Here is a 19740-nt window from a genome sequence, read left to right on the forward strand (position 1 = left end):
TCTCAAAATCTGGTCATTACTCTTGCTTGTCATTTGTAAACATGATTAAATTCAATCCTTTTCACATACGTCAGAACTTAGAAATTAAATGAAAAATAACAAGACCAGCTGCCAATGCTGCTTTTATATATAGTTGATGATTCCTGTCAGTTTGGTAGTTCCAAATGAAGATCTTCTGCAACTGCTAATAAAGAGTTAAAGATGGAAAGAAAGAGCTGTTTCTGGTCAGCGTGGAGTTACGCGGCGGGTCCGAGTTACGCGGCGAGTCCTGTTTACGCTATACCAAAGAAGGCAGAAGATGTTAAGAAGAAAGATGCTAAACAAGAGGCAAAAGTCAGCCATTCTTCTGTGGCTTCCAATGTGATATCTTCTAATACGGCAGAGGAAAAGGAGACAGCCAATACCGTGAAGAAATAAGAATTCAGTTAAGGTTTCTGTTGTTGGGCTGGAACAAGCAGTTCTTGAAACTAGAATGTTCAAAGTAAAATTATTTAGCTGTAATGTTTGGTAATGATCTAAGTTTATCATGAATAAAAGTGGGTTCCTGTAAGTATGTCTTTATAGCTTCCCTATAAATTATGCAATACATTGAAGTCACTTTAACCCAAATGATTGACTGATTGCAATCCCAATATTGATTCTTCCAATAATGTATTTTGGGCAGCAAGAAGATCAAATGTTTTGTAATTAATTTGTTCATGCACTTTCAAGTCACAATTAATTGAACTTAACTCGAGAAATGAACAGTTGTGCCTCATGGGGTTCTTCATAACACTAAATGAGATAGAACATGATCACAAGCTTGCATTTCTCAAGCCTTATAAATAGAACGTACGTAATAGCATTATCTATAACAACTTTTCAATTCTCAAGCAAGTTGTGAAGAAACAAAGGAGAAGAGATGGGAAAAAAGAGTTGTTGTGGAAGAAGCTATGTGCCCAAATTTTCTAGTGCTTCGACACCAAAGATGCTAATAGCTTCAACACCAAAGAAGCAAACACCATTGACAACTATTTCAAAAGCTTGCAAACCAAAGAACCAATTCTCTGTGTCAAACATTTCGAAGGTTGCAACTCCTAAGATGGGAAAATCACCAGCCAAAACGATTCGTGTGCTGCTAGGCGTTGAGATTAAGCAATAAGGTTGTTTGTAAGAACATGTGTTAGATATGGTGTTTGTTTTATGTTATGGAAAGGTCTTTTTAAGTTAATTATTTTTACCTTATAATTTGGTTATGTTTGTTTAAGTCCCCCCAGCCTAAGTATCTGGTGAAGTTGATATTGATATGTGTTAATAATAAATCCCTGTTGATTTAATCTATTTCTCCAACTCTCTCTTGCTTAGAGAATGCTTGCTAACATTGAGATAGGTCCTCTTACTGCAAATTAAAGACCATGCATGAAGAGTTATTAATTTTGATCAAAACTCTTTAATCCCAAACCAATAGATGAGAATTGCAAAAGGCCCCTGTAGTATTTGTAGTTTCCAACATACAAATATGATAAGACTGTTTATCTTCAAATGTTAATATATAGAATGGTAGTGTGATTTAATTAAACACCAAGAAACTAAGTTGATTTTCCTAGTGAGTTGATTAATGAGGACCATCTTTTGAATATCTAGTTATCCATGTTACTGCAAACCAACCAAAAAAGACCCTTTTGTAAACATGCAGGCATGGTAGACTGATTGCAATCCCAATATTGATTCAGCAAATTGTGAAGAAAATAAGAAGTAGAAGCAAGCTAGCTATGTGCCAACATTTTCAAGAGCTTCAACACCAAAGAAGCAAACATATGCGATGTCTCCATCACCCCAAAATGAAATGAAAGGGGTGGTCTCATAGTTCTTAGTCTGTAAAGATATGTTGTTAGGTGCTCCATTTTTTTTCCCCTTGAGGCCGAACTTAAACCTATGCTCTAAAGATAGTTATCCATATACAGATGAAATATACTTACCTCCTTATTTTTCTTATGAATCGTTACTGTAAGGCTAAAAAAGTAAATCACACAATAATTGGGATCTAACCAGGCCAAGAGACTTGTGGCTTTGAAGATTCTTGCATTTCAAATAAATTGGAAAAATGGGAGGTCCATTCACTGTACAGAATTTGAATAGTCACTTTTTTTAAATAGTATACATATAAATTGAACAGGATCCACTAATCTTTCTTTAATAAATGAAGAAGCATATAAACATACTCATATAAGCATATAGTCTAACATCAACAGCTTAAGCAGTCAAAGTAGAAGCAGAATTAGAATTTTTTTTTTTATTTTATAAATTATTATAATGATATTACTCAGACCTTAATGTATTAAAGAACACCTTCCATAAGAATTAATCCTCGCATACAGAAACTGTTGAATTTTTTTAGTCTTATACTGAACTTATAAATCTCTATATATATATATATATATATATATATCAAGTTTTCATATTCAATTTGAGGCGAAAAAGTGGTAGAATTTATGCATATATAGAAGGTGGCGTCAAGAGGATTAGTTTCAGCAAGTATTGATTGGTTTAAATGAAGAACTTCAATGTTGAATAATGGAAATAATAATCTATCAAGGCAGCCAGAAGCCTGTTTAGGATTAATATAATACATTTGTGTACACTTCCGAAGTACATGAACACCTTGAGGAATAATTGAGTCATGTGGTTAATCAAACTTTAAATGAAGAAGAATACCACAAGCCTCATTGGCTTTCCTATAAATACTCAACATCCTTTCTGAAATTTTCATCAATTCTGAAGCAAGTTGTTAACAAAAGCATAAGAAAATGGTAATATTTGCTGCCGCCCTTTTCATGCGTGTAACTGAGTGGACCTAAAAGGAAACAAGTGTGTGAAGGTCCCACGACGGTTCATGCATAGTCTAATTATGAGTAAACAACATAATCCCACCCAAGGTTTGACGAAATCCCAAGTTGGGACCCTAAGTTACATTTATTCTAGATTCTCACCCTTAAAGTGATGGAAAAGTGTCTGATGTAACAGTAAGGGGTAAATTGGTCATTTTATATGGGCGGCACACGTTAGCGGATCGCCTCCTCTAACAATCCTCTGGCGCACATTAGTAGATGGCATCCTCGACGTTTTTCGCCCTTTTTCCAGTGATTATTCCACCCAAAATCACCATTGTCACCACCATTTGAACCCTCATCCTCTCCTCTACAAAACCATACCCTTCACAACCCCTCATCACTCGCTGATCGCTGACTATGGCAGCCGCGACATGCGACTGGTTCTTGCCGGTTTTTGGCCGTTTTGAACGGCAAAAACCCCAACCACCACCACCATTTGACTCCTTGCATCCTCTCCCACAAAACCCCTAACCTTCCCAACCACGAAAGCTCACCGTTTGTCATCCACCACTTCACCAAAAAATGGCTGATAAACACGAACTCTCGACGGCAAACGGTGACTAAACGGTTGTTGGGGACATAGGGGTTTTATAGAGTTGGAGACGATGGTTGCAGTGGTGGTGTCCAATTGGATTTTCGCCGTCGGAATCGATAGGAATCCGGCAAAGAACATCGAAACCCTAAGCCTAACGGCGCAGGCGATTGGAGGGGCCAATGAGTGGAAAACCAGAGGGGTTTTAGATGACGAACTACGGGAAAGGTGATGGAGGTGACTAGGGAGTTCGACGCCATCGGAAACAACCCAGATTGGGCAAAAATTGAGAGGGTGTGCAGTGACCGAGGTTGTTATTGAGATAATTTGAAAATAAAATGGTAAGTTTTATAATTCTACTAATTTAGGGGTTAAAACATAATTTATTAATTTATGGTTAATGGTATTATGGTAATTGCACGCTCTATACCCTAAAAATTGCTAACACTGTTATAAAAAAAGGTGGGAATCTGTAATAAATGTAACATGGGATACCAACTTAGGATTTCGTCAAACCTTGGGTGAGAATATGTCGTTTACTCTCTAATTATTCAATACGTATCACGAAGAGAAAATTGTTGGGGCACATGTTGAAATTAAGGATATTATTTACTTGTTGACATTTTTGACATTGTCAACCTTGACATCCTTAATTTCAAACATGAAATAATGATATCTTTCAAGAAATTAGTTTAATCCAACAAACTCGTGATCATGATACATGGCATGCGACTGGTAATAATTTCAGGAAAAAAAGTAATGTTATTTAGCATTGACTGATTAATTTTCAAATGAAATTTTGGATTCTCATTACTATTTTTAAGTCTTGCTTTATGTCTAGATGGTCCATGGCCTTTGACATCAATGGATTAATCAAAGTATGAATAAAATAAGTAGAAGAGACAGGTAAAAAATGTTGTTGTAGAAAAAGCTATCTGCCAAAATTTTCAAGAGCTTCCACACCAAAGAAGCCAAAATTATGCGTCATGCAAACTATTTCAAAAGCTTATCCTATTAACAAAAATCTGCAAAAATTGTCTGTTACGTCTTGACGATTCACATTTCATGCAACACGGGCGCGCAGGCGCCACGTCTGACGAGTCCCAGTTCTTACAACAAGTGCACACGTGCCCGATCCTGACAAGTCCCTATTCTGTTTTATATAGAATAATTTGGTAGGTGAGATTTCCGATGGTAGCAGTACCATCTAAGGTGTGGATTTACGTTCTATTGGTTTTGGTACTGCTAGTGCTATGATTTCTTCTTCTATATTCTATTGGTTTTGCTGCTGGTAATGCTTTGATTTTCTGGGTTTATTTCTAAAGTTTCTTTGATTGAAATAGGGTAACAGAGTTGGATAGAGCCGGCAGGTTGAAACTTGAAATAGTAAGTTGGATGATTCATAAACAATCCTATGTCCTCTATTAGAATTTGCAATAGACAGTGAGATGATCATGGCCTGAAATGTGCTACCCACCACACTTTTTTTGAAGCCGAATTTGCAAGGCCGAACGATATGCATCCATCTATAGTTTGCCGTAAAGATAATTTAGTATCCAAAAAGTTTGAAAATGACAATTACCTATTTCCGCCCAAATCAATTAGTAAAAACTGTTTAAAGAAGGATAATATGGTAATTTTATATCTAATAAAAAAATAATCTTCAATTTTAAATTAATCCATATACCCCTAAATTTTTTATCCTATTTCTTTGTTTTTTTTCCTCTTCTCTCTTTGCATCTCATCTCTTCTACGCCTTTTCTCCCTGTTATCTTTCTTCTTCTTCTCTCCCTTCTCTTTCTTTCCTTTCTTCTCCCTCTTTTCCCTCCTCCCCTTCTCTTTCTTTTCTTTCTTCTCCCTCTTTTCCCTCCGGTCAGTAGGCAAGAACCCGACACCATAATCAAGGACGTAGCCAGAATTCTGAGTCAGTAGGTTCAAAATATCAAAGTTGATAAATTTATAATAAAATATATACTGAAGTAATAAGTATAAAAATGTAATTTTAAAAATTATACATACCAAATTATCAATTCTACAATTATCCTCGACGATTTTTTATATTCTGAAAATGTTGTATAATCCCCAAGTCTCTACAACTTAGGGTTTTATCAATTCATTAAATCATTCAAAATTAACTCAATAACTAACCAAAATTTATCAAACTTAACTTAAAACAACAACTAATTAACCAATACCTCAATATGAACAAGATTAAATCAAAACCCACATCAAAATATAGTAATTTAATCTTCTAATTTCAAACTCATTTATTAAACTCAACAAAAACTCATGGTTCATAATCTTTCATCAATTAAGAAAGCTAAAAGAAAAGAATTTTAAGTAAAAAATAAATAAAAATAAAATGAGCATCATTTTACCTTGTAATCCAAAAGAGTAATCTTTCTTGAATATCCAACCAAAAGGAAAAATATAATTTGAGAGGAAACGAAGAGAAGAGAAAAGTTAAAAAAGTGTTAATTAATAATTTATTTTGTAGGGTTAACATGAAGTTAATTGGAGTTAAAATTGTAAAATCTATAAAACATTTAAACTTCTTTAAAATTTGAGTGGGTTCAATTGAACCCACAAGTCTCTATGTGGCTACGTGCCTCACCAGAATATGGACTAGGAGGGTGAGGGTTGACAGAAACCGCATCGGTGCAATAGGGAGGGGGCTATTTTCTTATTATAATAGATTTAGGGTTATCTTATTATCCTTTTATATATAATTAGGATAGAATATCTTATTAGATTTGAATTAGATAATTAGAGTCCTTACAGGATTAGAATAATGTGTAAGGCTATATAAAGCCTAAAACAATTAAGATTTAAGAAGCAATAATCAATTCAGTTCTTTTCCCTTAAACTCTTAATTCTCATTCTTCTTTGAGGTTCTATTTCCTTGTATAAAACATAAATACTATCCTATCGCAGAAGGAATTCCAGGCCCTTATCACCAGTCATTTGGGTGCCCTTTTTACTGTTGTAAAATTCAAGGTGGACGATATTGTGGAAAGGAGTCAATAATAATCCAGTAGGCAGTTTTTATTTTGATGCTACAAAAATCACAGGTGTTTTCATCCCTTGGGTTAGATTCACGGGTAACTTATCAACTGTTTGCGATTGCAAGTATAATGAATGGGAAAAGATGCTGCAGAGTAGACCAACATAATGCCAGTTTCTGAATTATATGACTTGTCATAGTTTTCATATACATACTTAAATGACCAAAATGATTGATGCACATTGCCCAGAAACTGTCAAAGCCATTGAATCGAAACAAGAATTAAGATAAGAATTTACTGAAATTTCCTAATCAGCTATTTTGCGTAATAATTTTCTGGCGTTTAAAATAATATTGCAATCCACAGGAGCCTAAGGGTTTGCTTGGGAGTTTTATGGTAGCGGTTATGTGGGTAAGCCATCGTAATGGTTTTGAAGGTAAACCACTGTAACGGTTTTGAGAAGTTTTTAGTAACGGTTTTTTAAACACTCAATCTGTGCTTGGGAGTTTATTTTCCAACGGTTCTGACAATTTTTTAAAATAATAAATTTACATATATACCCACAAAAATACTCAACTTTTCTAGTGCTTTGACACCAAAGATGCTAACAGCTTCAACACCAAAAGAAGTAAACACCATTGACAACTATTTCAAAAGCTTGCAAACCAAAGAACCAATTCTCTGTGTCAAACATTTCAAAGGTTACAACTCCTAGGATGGGAAAATCACCACCCAAAACGATTTGTGTGCTGCTGGGCGTTGAGATTAAGCAATAAGGTTGTTTGTAAGAACATGTGTTAGATGTGGTGTTTGTTTTATGTTATGGAAAGGTCTTTTTAAGTTAATTATTTTTACCTTAAAATTTGGTTTTGTTCTAAGTCCCCTTAGCCTCTGTATCGGGTGAAGTTGATATTGCTATCTGTTAATGAATCTCTATTGATTTTATCTATTTCTCCAACTCTCTCTTGCTTAGAGAATGCTTGCTAACATTGAAAGAGCTCTTCTTACTGCAAATTAAAGACATACATGAAGAGTTATTACTGCAAGACTTTACTCTTAAAAATGGTGTTTTGCAATTTCTACTAACAAGAATATTCATCTTCAACTGTTAATATATAGAATGGTAGTGTGATTTAATCAAACACCAAGAAATTAAGTTGATTTTCCTAGTGAGTAGATTAATTAGGAACATTTTTTTGAATATATATATAGTGATCCATGTTACTGCAATCCAACCATAAAAGACCCTTTTGTGAACATTTGCTCTGCTACGAATACATCGCCCGCATTAACTCTCCCGAACCTAATGGTGCCTCTTGCCCTCAGCCCAAAACAATCACGAATCCCTTCTATTACTTCAACTTGAAAAAGAAGATAACCAATCCTTTTTAAACAAGCTGCACCCAAAAATAGATACAACTTCAAATGAAGTGGAATATATATCACCACCTAGGCTTGTATAAATAACCTAAACTTCTTTGGTCTTTTTGTAAATTGTCAAGAAAAAGAAGTAGCTGAAAATGGAAAGAAAATATACTTACGGAAGAAGTAGCTGGGACAAATAATATGTCAAGTCTCAAGAGCTTCAACACCAAAGAATAAAACATATGGTCAATCTTTTCAAGAGCTGCAGCAACATCAAAGAAGCCAAAATATTTGCTAGCTTCAAGTACTGCTCCGACACTAACACACCATATGGAGTGTTCTTTTAAGAGATTATACTAGTGATGGAAGTCACCATCACAATCTAACCAGTCAACTAACGTTTGAGGAGTCACAATGTGTTCAAAATTTCTCAACCTGAAGGCAATTGTATACTGGGGATAATCTTCACTACCATGCTCTATCGAATCCAAACTACTAAAAAATTCATGAATCAAATGACTATAAGTCTATAACCATCTAATTTTATTCCTACTAGTGTTTTCCATCTCAATCCATCAATCCAAGCATAGATTTCATCCTTAAATCCTAAAGAAATACCCCAATCAAATGTTTTGCCAAGAAAAATACCTCTTTTCTCCATCCTTTTTTAACACCTTCTTGTGCCCACTATATCTGAAATCAACACCATTTGGTCCAGAGGGGTTTTCCCTTTGAGAAGATCGCGAATAATGAGGACCACCCACGGGTTCTTCCTTCTTCACATTCACCATCTTCTTAATCTGCTTCTTTAATCACTTGACAACTTTCTTGAGAATTAATATTAGAGGGAATGTAGATATATAGGAGAGGCAATAAGGCTGGTGGTATTTCTCTTCATTTAAAGTTTGATGAAGCCGAAAGCCAATAATTATCTCTCAAAGTGTGTGTGCCTCCACATTCATGAGTGCCATGCATTTACCTCGAAAGTGCACAACTGAATTATTAATCCTAAACATTTTATCTTCTAGCTAGCTGACTACATAAACTATCCAGTTAACAACATTGGTATTCCAAAAGCATGGAAATCTTTGCTCTACTTCATCTTTTCTATTGATTATTGAAGTTTAGACACAAGTTTTGTTGACGCTTGATTTTGGACGCTAACGACTCGCATGTGCAAAGTGCTAAGAGAGCCTTATAAATTACATGTGATGGATCCATGAGATTTGAATATGGAGCTGAGATTATATATTTTGCAGAAAACATAAATAATAGGCTCACAAGAGAGGTTTTATAGTGTTTTGGATGCTTAAAGCAAATCCTACATCCACTGCTATTTTATTTATCTTTGACTATTTCTATGATTTTGCCTGTAAGACATACAAAGATAAAGAAATACAGTATTTACAGAGAGAAAGAATTGAGCTCAAATCTATGTCTAGCTCTCATATGCCTAACCCCCCTTTTCGAGAAGAGAAGTGTTAATTTATACACCTTTGAGGTCAATGTAATGAGTGTTTTGCAAGTTGTTTTAACACATGGAAAGCTCTCGTCCATTCATCTCTTGAAATGAGATAGGGTTGATATGAATATTTTTTAGGAGATATGGGCTTGGCAGCTAGTACAAAAAGATATTTATTGAGTTGACATCAGCGTGACTTTTTAGGCATAACAAGTTTAATTAATCCACTCACAATGCCGAAGATCATGAACATTCTTCCTAATAAAAACTTCGATACAACGGTGCTTTGCCAAGAGTTTGTGGCAAAATATTAAAAGCTGGTCCTCTTCTAACTAAGTTCCACCCTAAATCTTGGTACGCATGGATAAAGAAGAACTATGTATTCATAAATATGTATGAAGATTAAAACATAGAAATCAATTAGTAAGTTCTTCAGAAGACTAAAGATATTCTGCGTTATTTGCATGGCTGTGACTAAAATTAAAAATTAAAAATTTACTAAAATTCTGCTTCTCCGACCATTATTACAATGATTCGATTGCTTATAATGGTAGATTTTGCTATAAATAGCTTGATTACATGAGGGGACTTCAAACAAAACCGGATTCAGGGCCTAACGCAAATTGACATAGGAAGTAATTAACCTAAACGAATTAACCTTTGCAAACCAGAAAAGTATCATATTTAACACATATAATACCACCCATGCAGTGTTAGGCGCTTTAACATATAACAAGCAATGTCATTTCTTAATCTCAACACCTAGCTCCAAATTTTTGGAGTGGATTGCTCCTTCTGTATGCATGCTTTTGAAATAATTGAAAACGGTGTTTACTTCTTTGTTGTTGAAGGTGTTCGCTTCTTTGGTGTCGACGCTCTTAAAAATTTTGGCACATAGCTTCTTCTACAACAACTCTTTTCCCCATCTTTTCTACTTGTATTCTTCTCAAATTGGTTGGGGATGAAAAGTTATTAGAATAGATAGTTGAATATAGATTGTATAAGGCTTAAGACTTAAGAAATAGAGGGTATTTAAGGCTGGTGGTGTAATGATCATATTCTATATCATTTAAAGTTACATGACATCTACTTGGATATTTCTAATATCTCAAACAGTGGCAATGTATGACACTTTGAACTCTGGGAATAGAGTTCGTGGGCTTGATTTTAAGGCACGACCTAGGGTACAGGTCAGGTCTAGGTATGTCTTCAAGTTCGGCCTGGCCCGGCCCGATAATTTTAGTATTAATTATATTAAATTATCTTTATACTATATATTTAATTACAAGATTATCCTACATATATATACTCATCTTTCCCGAACCCTACTTGGATGGATGGATGAATGCACTTTGTGGAAAGTTATTTATATATTTGGTGAGTATTCACAAATAAATTAACATTTAAAAATTGTTTCTAGAATTAAAAATATATAAAAAAAATGAAATTTATTGACATTTAAAAATTCACATTATAAAAATGAGCAGGTTTGGGTCGGGCCTGAAGTTACAAAAAACTTGTCGAGCCGAGCTTGGGCTTTACTTGTCATACCCGTGATCAGCCCGAGCCGGGCTTGGGCCTTTGTCATGAGGTCGGGCTTGGGCCTAAGCCAAGGGGTACCCGGTCCCGGCCCGGCCCATTGTCATCACTATCGAGGAAGTACCCACTCAAGTATTATCTCAAACGGTAACAAGTTAGAGGAATTAATTAAAATTTCTTTAAAATGCCCAAGTAGATGAATATATTTCAATGAAGATGTATCATGTAGTGTGTAAGGAATTCTCTTACAATTTACAACTTATTTTCATATTTAAAAATCTCAAAATTGTAATATACATAGCCCAAAACAAATTCAAAATTATTAAAATTAATCTCAATTCATATCACATATGAAAGTTAATACACCGAACAAGTAATAAAATAAAATCACCATATTAACTAAAACTTATTACACAAACAGATATTGAAAATTACTCATTAGTAAGACCAGTGCAATATCATGTAATATAAAATTATATTTTAGTCCAACACAAACAAAACACACAGGTGCTGCATCTCCAGACACCTTGAGTCTGCTACACCTGCTACTATACTAGGTCGCAATTTCCAAAACAGAACTGCATTAACAGTCCCGAGCTTCCCTTGCAATACTCCGAACTCTCCACTGACTGCAACTCTTCCGTAGACTCCTGAAATTAAATTAACCCAAAACCCCATTAAAACAAGTCTTAAGGGAGTCCATAAATTCAAAATATACCCCACGGGAAGCACTTTTTAAACTTTACATCTCAAGCAAAAATTATTTTTTTGTCAAAAGCCAAATAAACTCCTAAAATTAAATTAACCCAAAAATATATAAACAATAAAAATAAAGATGAAACCCCGCCACGTAAACAACCAGAACAGCTCTTCATCCTAAACAAAACATTCAATTTCTTCCACTCCAGAAGCCCAAGAAATTCATAACTTCAAAAATCAAAAACCATCTCAGAAACAAAACACGACCTACTTAACAGCTCAAACTATAACAACAAAACCCCATTAAAATTTTGCTGCTCATATCACATTCACAATCATTTACACCATGAACTATTAGAATCAAAGTCAACATAAATTCAATTGAAAGAGGAACTGGGATCTGTATTGGGAGACTCGCACTTTTCTGCCGAAGAGCCACTGCGGAGGTAATATATCATCCATATCTTGGAAGCACCGGCTCGTTTTGGCCCCATAAGCTGCTTATCTTTTCGGGGACTTTAATGTTCTTCATCTTTTTTCCAAGCATTTTGTACGTTTCCTTCTTGTTTAATGGGACATGTTGATGGATTACTACCAAAATGGATAGCAAAGCCCATAAAATAAGAATTATAAACTCAGTCAAACGCGAGACAAGATTAGAGATCAATAAGATGGAAGAAAGAGATGCCGATATGAAAGCAATTACAACAAAGAGTTGATATTTTGTTGGGTGAGGAATATTAGGCTCGGTGTAAGCCGTAAAAGAGATATAATAAATGAGTGTGGCCACTATAAAAGACAAAGAGTACAAATTTGCAGGATGAATTTCCGATTGAGGAGGAGGATTCAATTGCAAAAAAGCCACAAGCACCGGAACGTAGAGTCTAAATGCCTCATTGAATTGCACCAAGGAAATGAAGTTTTGCTCCCTGCAAATGCAAAACCATGCAAATTATCACCATATTTATGTGAATTTAAAAATGAACATCAATAAAGAAAAGTTGAAAGAGAGAGACTAAAACCTTTGGATGGAGGCAGGGTTTTGAGTGTCAAGAGAACGATGGAGGATTAGTTGGGAGCCTGACATCTTCTCTCGTTTGTTTTTACAAACCTTAAATTAATTCAAAGTGTTGTCCAATGTATTTATATAGTACACAGGTAGGACCCCTCGAAGAGATGGAAAAAAGAGAGAGAAGAGAAAAAATGGGGAGGAAAGAAAATAAAAAGTGAGCAATATTTGTGAGAAGTGTTGTGAGTGTAATATTTTTTATGTATTTATATATTACCAGGTAGGGCCCCTTAGAAGAGATGGAGGAAAGAGAAAGAGGAGAGGAGATGAAATGAGGAGGAAAGAGAATAAGAAGTGAGCAATGGAAGAGATTGGAGGTATAGTAATTTGGGCCCGTTAGAAGAGATGGAGGAAAGAGAAAGAGAATAAGAAGTGAGCAATGGAAAAAGAATAAGAAGTGAGCAGTATTTGTGAGCAGAGGGTGTAGCATTTTTTATGTATTTATATATTACCAGTTAAGACCCCTTTAGATGGACGAAAGAAAAAAAGAGAAAAGATGGGGAGGACAGAGAATAGGAAGTGAGCAATATTGTGAAAAGCAGGTGTAGCATTTTTTATGTATTCATATATTACCAAGTAGGGCCACTTAGAAGAGGTGGAGGAAAGAATAAGATGAGAAAAGATGACAATGAATGAAAGAGAAAAAGAATACCAGATAGAGTCCCTTAGAAGAAGAGATGGAGGAAAGAGAATAAGAAGTGAGCAACACAATGAAAGAGAATAAAAGGTGAGTAATGTTTGACAAAGAGGTTTTAACATTTTTATTATATTTATATATTACCGCCTCCTAGAAGAGAGGGACGAAAGAAAAAGAGGAGAAAATATGAGGAGGAAGAAAAAGAAGAGAGAACCAGTTAGAGCCCTTAAGAAGAGATGGAGGAAAGATAAAGTGAACAGAAAAAATGGAAAGAGCCTGGCATCTTCTCTCCCTTTTTTTCTTTTTGTATGAACCTTAAGCTAGTTAAAGTGTTGTCCAATGTATTTAGTATTTACAATCTTGTTTGACTGACCGTATGGAAATTAATTTATAACTACTTAGTGTTTTGATAAGCATTTAAAATTTATAAATATTTATACGTTTAGTTAAAGTATTTATAAATAATTGATAAGTAGTTAACATGTTCAATAAAATATAGCTCATAAATATATTTTATTATTAAAATAACTAAAAATTGTATTATATTATTTTATCAAATAATAAATAAGATTATATGATGAAATTTTAAAATTAAATAAGGATAATGTGAAAATATATTTTATCAAAATAGCATTCAAAAAAAAAAAAAAAATTGGGCCCAATTTTTTTTTTTTTTTTTTTTTGGCTTATAAACAAAAAAAAATTATAAATAAACAGGATTTTAAGTTTATAAACTGGTTTAACCAATTTATAGTCCAAGACAAACACCTCCTACATATTATAGGGTTAGGGCCCTCTAGAAGAGAACTTTAAGCTAGTTCAAAGTGTTCCAATGTATTTATATATTATACAGGTAAGGGCCCTTTAGAAGAGATGGAGGAAATAGAAATGAGATATTAAATTAAAATAATATTATACTTACAATACAATCTTATAAATTTTCTCTCACAATCTCTAAACTAATTTAAAGGAAAAATGATATATATATATACCATAATAATCCACTAATTTAGTGATACGGGACAATTAACCCATAAATCTTAGTATTTTAAAATATAAGTTTCAACATATGTAACATTAACAGTGATACGGAAGACATCTTCAGTATCAAAATATAAAGGTTCAAATACTTTTAAAATTATTAATTAAATGATTTCGCACTCTATCCATTGTTGTATTGTGCTCTCGGTATTATATTTTATGGGTGAAATTTTTTTTTTTTTTTCAATTAACTATGTCCATTGTTCATGCACTTTCAAGGCACTCATTTGAAGGGTCACAATTAGTTGAACTTAATTCGAGGAATTAATAGTTCTGCCTCATGAGGTTCTTTATAACACTAAATTTGTCGGTATAACTTTAAATGGGATAGGGCATGATCACAACATAATATTTTTAAGTGACACTGTGCTCAATTACACAGAAGGAAAGTTTGTCCACTAAAACAGTACTCAACTCCAGGGATGATCATTGTATTAAAACCCGGATCGGAGGACAACCCGTTTTACTGTTCGGGTCATGGGTTAACCGGTCCAACCGATTGGACCGATGACATCAGGGATAATTTTATTTTTTAAAAATTACATATTAATCCTTTAAATTGTAATATATTACAAAATTCCCTTAAAATTTTCAAATTAATCCCTAAAATTTTTATTTATTTCAAGAATGACCCCAAAAAATTACCAGTTAATCCCTAAGCTTTTAACATATATCCAAAACACCCCTATAAAATTACAAGTAACTCTTATAATTTTAAAATATTACAAAAATCCTCCTAAGACCTAAACCGGACCAGAGAAGCTGTCGGGTCTCAGTTAGACTGGATTGACCGACCGATTTGATCTGGTTTTTAAAACAGAGGGGATGATTTTTATTATTGACAAGTAATATAATATTTTATTATTATATTACTGAAATATGTTAAAAATTAGAAAGAAAGATTTATGTTGAAAATTGAATAATTTAATTAGTGAAATACTGAAATATGTTCTGTGGATAGACAGAGTCAGTACGAGCGCAGGCAGTATTGTGGATGCAGATTTGCTTTAATTGTGTTATTAAGTTGCTCTCAACGGCCTCAACATTCGTCCTACATTAATTATATACTTTATTCGATATTGAATTTAACAACTTATTCTGACAATTTATTTAGACATACATATACATATACAACAAAACCTTTCTATATGGATAATAGTGGGATTAACTAATTTTATTACTATGAGAAGATTAACTTAATAGAGATATAGTTACAAATGTTCTTATTAATCTTATATTTTATGTTTTAGTAGCACAATATTATGATTTCAATTCATGTTTTAATATTATTAAGATTTCAATTCAGTGTTTCAATCACCTACTTTTGAAACGGATAGAAGATCGTATCTTGAAACCAACAAAGATAAGTGTCTTTGATGGAATTATAAATACAGTTGTAATTGTATAGTCAAATTAATGTGAAACCACGTACAATTGTCAACTGTTTTAAGCATTACAAATTTAGGACCCCTAATGTCGATAAATTATAAGTTACAAATAAAGTGGATGAGGAGAATCAAAGAGTCATTGTAGAATTGAGTGATCAGATCTGACAACTTCATTACACTAATCGAATGGATATTAATATCTTCCCCAGTCATCCAAATGAGCAACAAGTTATGTATGCTTTAACTAAAGAAAAAATAATTGTTACAATTAGACAATAAGAAAAAAGAAATAATCATGTGGATGATAGTACGAAAATATAAAAAGTTTCGTGTTAATAAGCTTTAAACATGCTTAAGAAGCTAAAAATATTTTAGTTTCAATAAAAAGATGTCCATACTAGCAAGTATTGTACCCGCCAGTTAAAAAAGATGTGGTAACAACTTTAAAACATAAATCATTCTCTCAAATAATTTTAAATAAATATTTTATTTCATCTAAAACCTTTAATTTAAGGTGTATATATATATATATATATTTTTTTTTTTTTTTCTTCTATAATATATAGATAATTATTACTATATAAAGGTAACTTTCTTTGAGATGAGAATTAGAAAAATTATAACTTATTATAATATAGAGTTTATTTTTATTTATAACTATCTCAATTGAAAATATAATTTTTTATAATTATGTAAAATTTATTTATATATAAAATATTACTATTTTATTGTAGAGAGTTTTTATTGTATTTTTTATCTCTTCTTTCCATGCATATGCAAGAATCCAACTGAAAATTATCAACTATATACGTGGCAGCATGCATACAACTTTTAGCTGCCCCATAAATTCTGCTTTTCAACAAACTCCTTACTCTAATTATGCTCTTTATTTTGAAGATTACCTTTCCTATAATTTTTATTTAAATCTAATAAATTTTTTAAATTTAATGAAGATATTTTTTATTTTTAAGAAAGAGTCTTAATAGAAGAGAGAATTAATATATAAAATACATAGGAACTTGTAGTTTATTAATTAAAATTAGGATAGAAAGTGAAATTTGACTCTCCAAATTTACAAAGTCAAATTCACTCTCTAATTTATATTTTAAAAATAAAGAGTCTGTTAGACTCTTGTTTTTATGGATAAACTCTTTATGATAAAGAGTTTGAGTTATATAAAAAGTCATTTGGAGATGTTCTTAGCATAACCTCTCTCAGGGTGAATTTTTTTTTTAATTTAGGTGTTCAAGTCAGCTTGTGTACATCTCAACTAACCTCGGAGTCATTTAAACATCTTACAAACCAAAAAAACTAAATAAATCACAATGTTATTGTGATATGTGGTTTCAAGGTTTGAACCCAAAAACTCAAAGAAAATAACAAACCTAATTAACTGTTAGGCTAACTCCTCGAGATTAAAAAAAAAAAATATATATATATATATATTCGTGGGTGAACTTTCTTAAGAAGCTTTAGGTCCAGATTGAATTTTCTTTAACAACAGAGAAACCGATCCACGCAACTTTATCCTTCCCCACAATAGGGTTGAAATTAACCATCCCTTATGATTACGTTTGTTACGTAGAAGAAATGTCAAGCCAGAAATTGATAAGTTATTCATCCAAGTCCTGGGACTGGCAATTTTAACTCATAACAAGGAGTTTGACTGTTTGAGTAAGGTTACGCTGCATTCTATTATTGTTGATTGTATCTTTGACTGCATCTAATGATATCATAATTAAAAAAAAAAAAAAAAAAAATATTTCAATAGAGTAAAGATTCAAAACACGTATATACACTATAACTATCTACTAATTTGACAGTGTTTTTACTCTGCAATAATGCTACGAACACCGGGATTTTTACACCGAAATATTGTACCGGCCTACGTGTAACACGTCTCTGATTTTTTTAACAATTTTTTTCTAGTGAACGGCCGTCCATCAAATTTGGACGGTCGTTCACTCACATGGATGTCCGTCCATATTATATGGACGGGGGTCCATATACCAGGGACGGGCATCCCCAATTAAAGGACGTCCGTCCATAAATAAAATAGAATAAATTTTTTTTATAAAAATTAGGGACGGCCGTCCCTTATTCAAAATATGAAAGTAAAAAAAGAAAAATGGACGGCTGTCCCTTAAGTTTGGACGGGCGTCCATACTTTAAAAAAAAAATCAAAACATTCTAAACACCTTTCTTCTTCAATCTTCTTCTTCCTCTTCATTTCCCATCTCCTCTCTTTTTCTTCATCTTCATTCCCCCAGCCTCACCTTCCTTGCTGGGATGCACTCTTCCCTCTTGGATATGAACACATTGTATCCCACACACCCTCTAACCTTGTACCTGAAACCTGCATCCTTCGTGTGATTGCTGAGATCGCCCGTGCTGTGGGATCAACTGGCACGGCTGCCGGGCAGTTCCTTGATATTGAAGGTGGGCCTAATTCTGTTGAATTTGTGCAAGAGAAAAAATTCGGTGAAATGGATGAGTGCCCTGCAGTGTGGGGAGGATTGTTGGCTGGTGTAGAAGATGATGAAGTGTAGAAATTGAGGAGGTATGGAAGAGCTGTTGGGCTATTGTATCAAGTGGTTGATGATTTGTTGGATGCAAAAACACAGAGTGAGGAAGATGAAGAGAAAACAAAAAAGAAGGGGAAGAGTTATGTTGCTGTCTATGGCGTTGACAAGGCTATGGAGGTGGCTGAGGAACTCAGAACCAAAGCTAAGAAAGAATTGGATGGGTTCGAGAAGTACGGTGAGAAAGTGGTGCCACTTTATAGCTTTGTGGATTATGCTGCCGACAGAGGATTTTCTGTTGGTGATTCAAGTTGATACAGTTTTCTTTGTGCATCACACTGCTGAGAAGGGGCTGAATATTATTGTTTTAAGTTTATTAAGGATTTTTGGCAGTGTTGATTGCAGTGAATACTCTCAGAGTTTGATACATAGTACATGTTTGAATCATTAAAGCCGGCTCATATAGAATGTTTTTCCATTGAAAATGGAGATGTCAAGCTTTGTAATTGTATTTAGTTGAATGTTTGTAGCTGTTCTTCAACATTGTAAGTCTGTTGCTTAAAGTTAGAGGAAGAGCCCTTGTCCACCCAAGTGGAATGCCTGAGAATACATTATGGGCCATGTTGATACTGGTAAAACAAAGTTGTTGGATTGTATCCGAGGTACTAATGTTCAGGAAGGTGAGGCTAGGGGAATGAAGACGAAGAAAAAGAGAGGAGATTGGGAATGAAGACGAAGAAGAAGATTGAAGAAGAAAGGTGTTTAGAATGTTTTGATTTTTTTTTTTTAAAGTATGGACGGGCGTCCATTAGGAATGGACGCCCGTCCAAACTTAATGGACGGCCGTCCATTCCTAATGGACACCCGTCCAAACTTAAGGGACAGCCGTCCAAAACGTATGGACGACCGTCCCTAATTTTTATAAAAAAAAATTATTTTATTTTACTTATGGACGGGTGTCCTTTAATTGGGGACGCCCGTACCTGGTATATGGACCCCCGTCCATATAATATGGACGGGCGTCCATGTGAGTGAACGGTCGTCCAAATTTGATGGACGACCGTTCACTAGAAAAAAATTGTTAAAAAAATCAGAGACGTGTTACACGTAGGCTGGTACAATATTTCGGTACAAAAATCCTGGTGTTCGTAGCATTATTGTTTTACTCTATCACAGAAAGAGAGAAGTGATCTGCAATAAGCGGCCATTTTATCCTTCTCCGAAGCTTCCAATGGGTGAAATCGTAAATATATTTTTACTTTATGACTGGGGGTGGATCTCAAAATAAATATTGGTAATATTTTTAAAATAAATAATTTAAATGATTTCACACTATCCATTGTTATACTGTACTCTCGGTATTATATATTCGAAAATGATAGAGCCACCGAAGGTTGCGCACCGATTCTATGCACCGATTGACGTGACAAAATCATGACCGTTGATTAATATTAACTGATAATAAATAAACGGTTAGGATTTTGTCACGTCATTCGATGTACAACCTCCGGTGGCTGTAACAGTACTCTTATATATTATGGGAGAAAAACTTTATTTTCAATTAACTTTAAAATACTAAGATTTATTTCTCTTAAATTTAATAAATATTTA

The 19740-nt window shown here is 33.7% G+C and overlaps 1 pseudogene; it reads left to right on the top strand.

The window, feature by feature from the left end:
• Positions 1-201: 201 nt before the first annotated feature.
• Positions 202-18769, top strand: LOC116111213 (annotated as a pseudogene).
• The last annotated feature ends 971 nt before the right edge of the window (positions 18770-19740 follow it).

The sequence above is a fragment of the Pistacia vera genome, unplaced genomic scaffold, assembly GCF_008641045.1.
Source record: "Pistacia vera cultivar Batoury unplaced genomic scaffold, PisVer_v2 Contig63, whole genome shotgun sequence".
In the NCBI taxonomy this organism is placed as follows: Eukaryota; Viridiplantae; Streptophyta; class Magnoliopsida; order Sapindales; family Anacardiaceae; genus Pistacia; species Pistacia vera.